We start from the raw sequence: 3,403 nt of genomic DNA on the forward strand, positions 1-3,403 counted from the left end.
CCCGCCTCCAGTAGTTCCAATCGGAGCCCAGATTGGGAGATTTAGCTCACTGTGAGCAAGTGTGCTTGAAACAATGTTTAAAATCCAGACCTTCTGAGGAGATGGGAAGATAGGGAGAAGGGGAGAAAGTAAGATGGGGAGATAGGAAGATGAGGAGATTGGGAGATGGGGAGATAGGGAGAAAGGTGTCTCCTATTCTAACAGAATGGGGAGTGGTACTCTCAAATCAGAGGACCAGGAGGCCAGGGGGCTTTTGCTTTCTTGAGGGAAAGGATTGGATGGTTGGGTGTCACCCTAGATCAAGGTTCCAATTGGTGGGAACAGCTAGTGTCCTGCAGGGAGATATAAGCAGGTAGAGAGAACCAGGGATAGTGAGATAGAGTAGAAGGAGACAGAGACGGTGGCGATAGAGCTGTAGGTGGAGACACAGTGCATCCAGTGTGACCTGAGCTTTGAGCTGCCGTCCCCACTGTCCTGATCATGGTGTCTTTCGCCCGGCTCCCAGGAATCATATCACTGCTGCTTGTTCTACACAGGAAACATGGGGCAGGGAGCCCCCTTCCCAGCACTCCTGACAAAGCCTCCTGCACCATCTGCCACCCATGTTCCAGCAACCTCATGACCCAGATCAGGAATTTACTGCTGCAGCTCAACAGTAGTGTCAACACTCTCATATTCTCTATGTAAGTTATCCTCTCCCACAGAAGAGGACAGAAGAAGGAGGGGGTGGGCCTGGGGTGACAGGAGAGGGCAGAATTCCAGCAGATATCAGTAGAGGCTGCACTGACCTGGGATAGAGGGGCTGGCCAGTGAGGGGATCTTTTTGGAGCTGGAAGGAAAGAAGGGGGACTGGTTTAGCCATGCCCAGTTTTCCTCACACTCTACCCCCATCCCAGACAGAAATCCACTTTCCCAGGGTTAGGTTGATGTAGAACTGGGGTGAGAGTGCATTGAGCCTGGTGCTTCAGGTTTTGGGATTCCTCCACCATATGGAATGAGAGGCAGATGAAGAGACACAAAAGAAGGAAAAAGTGGGGAGGGGTTCAACGATGTGTCATTGAGAGAGAAGGAGGGCAGTTGGTGTCTGGGTGCAAACAGATGCTATGACCAGGTGGTGAAAGGGCGAGTGTGTATGGTGCACCTCTGAAGGTGAGGTACCCAGGTTTTGTTTCTTCACCATATAATCATGATAATTAAAAAATGAAACAAAACCGGTTGTCACTGAGTTGATTCGGACTCACTGTGACCCTGGGTGTGTCAGAGTGGAACTGTACTCCATAGGCTTTGCTTTGGCTGATTTTATGGAAGTAGATCACCAGACATCTCTTCTGAAGCCCTTCTGGGTGGACCCGAACTCCCAACCTATCAATTAGCAGCCAAGTACATTAACCATTTGATCACCCGGGGGCTCCTAATACTACTAATAAGTAACAATAACAATCCTTGCATGGTAGAGGCCTTGATTCTTTACCAAGCGTATTCACAGCCAGATGTCCATCTGCCTTTCATGATGATCCTGAGATGCCTACAGAGCACTGTGTTGGGTCCTCATGCCATAGATGGGGAAACTGAAGCCCAAGAAGTTGACCCGAGGGTGGGTGGCAAGGTTGAAACAAAGATCCTTGCCTCCTTGCTCACTTCCCTTCTTCCCTCTGCTCCTCAGTACACGACTTAGGGTGAGCTGTTCCCCAGCTACGTGGACAAGCTGTGCGACCCCAATTTGATAGACTTTCCACTCTTCCATGATGACGTCATGGAGAAGGACAAGCTGGTGGAGCTGTACCGCATCATTACCTACCTTGGTGCCTCCCTGGACAACATCATACAGGACCAGAAAGTTCTCAATTCTAACACCCAGAACCTCCACAGCAAGCTGAGCTCCACAGTGGTTTACCTGGGGGTGCTCCTCAGCAACTTGCTCTGCTGCCTGTGTGATAAGTACAAAGTGAGCCAGGTGGATGTGTCCTTTGGCCCCATCACCTCTGGCAAGGATGTCTTCCAGAAGAAGAAGCTGGGCCGTCAGCTCCTGGGGAAGTATAAGCAGGTCATCGTTGAGCTGGCCCAGGCCTTCTAGGTACAGGATCTTGAAGTGTACTGTGGATCAAGGGACACTGGGAGTGGGATCTAGAGTTGGGGGGCTCTCAGTGTCACAGCGGGTCATCACTAAGACCACGTGGGGCTGCTGGCAGAACCTGAAGGGCTCCCTACCAGTCCACTCCACTGAGGGGTGAGCTGGGAGTTAGCTGATCAGGGTTAAACCATCCACAGGCAGGGCCTTTTTACTGCACAGATTAGAAGGTGGTGTCCCTTCCACTGGAAGATGGGAGCCAAGCACCATTGTGCCATGCTGGCAAGTGGAGTGAGAGCTGGACTCCTGGCCCACACCTGACCCTTGGGTGTGGCTATGGGCAGTGAGAAAACAAGTCCTCTCTGATGGCCCTGAAGCCAGAGCAAGAGAGCAATTGAGGGGCCCTGGAACTGTCCTGACACAGAACCCTTTCCCCAAAGATGCTCCTGCACAGTGGGAAGCTCCTTAGGTGTCCCAAACAACACTTTGGGCAGAAGGGCCTGACTAAGGAGACCTGAGGAATCTGGAGCTGTGTAGGGGAGCCACTGCCCCGGCTCTGGAGAGGACTACATGAAGTCTCCCGACTCACATCAGAAAACTGTGATTCCCTCCTGCCCCACCTCCTCCTTACTGCCACCCAGGTCTGGGCTCTGAGGCAGGGAACCCGATCCCTTCATTTGTGCTGAGGGCCAGGTAAGTCTAGAAATGCCCTCCAGTCTGGGAGCAGGGACAGCTGCTGAGAGGAGTGATTTGGTTTATTCTCAAATCCTGCGCAGGCAGGCAGTTATCCTAGCAGTTCAGCCAACTAGATTATGATGCTTTGCAATCAGTTTGCCCCTTTCTCTTTCCTTCTCTGAGAACTTTATCCAAGCCCACCAACTGGCAGGCAGGCACCAGGCAAGCCCTGAGGCTGGGGCCCAGGCCAGGAGTTACCTGTCTCCATGCAAGGCTAGATGTGGAAACTCAGCTCTGAGCTCATATGCCATACTCACTTTAGTCGTGGATCTTGGCCCATTGCTCCTTCTGATCTCTCTGCTATGTCGGTGGACAGTTCAGAGCCAGTGGAACTTCTCCAGGCTGTACCTAAGAAAATCATCCTTGTCTGAAAGATAGAGTTGGTGACTTCAATGCCCGATGCCCCTGGGTCTCCCATGATTTCATCACCTCGTGGAAACACCTGTACTGGTAACACCTGGACAGACTTCCTTCCTTCCCCTGACCCCTCAACTCTTCTACCACCCACGCCCCTCCCATGCCAGCCTGGGTTCTGCCCTTCAGTCCTTGTCCACAGCACTCTTTCTAGAACCAGCCTGGCAGATCAGCATCCCCTGCACA

At 52.2% G+C, this 3,403-nt stretch overlaps 1 pseudogene; it reads left to right on the top strand.

Annotated features, from left to right (window-relative positions):
* Positions 1-480: 480 nt before the first annotated feature.
* LOC101347704 (leukemia inhibitory factor-like) lies at positions 481-2,074 on the top strand (annotated as a pseudogene).
* Positions 2,075-3,403: the final 1,329 nt, after the last annotated feature.

Source organism: Trichechus manatus, unplaced genomic scaffold (assembly GCF_000243295.1).
Source record: "Trichechus manatus latirostris isolate Lorelei unplaced genomic scaffold, TriManLat1.0 scaffold00157, whole genome shotgun sequence".
NCBI classification, from domain to species: domain Eukaryota; kingdom Metazoa; phylum Chordata; class Mammalia; order Sirenia; family Trichechidae; genus Trichechus; species Trichechus manatus.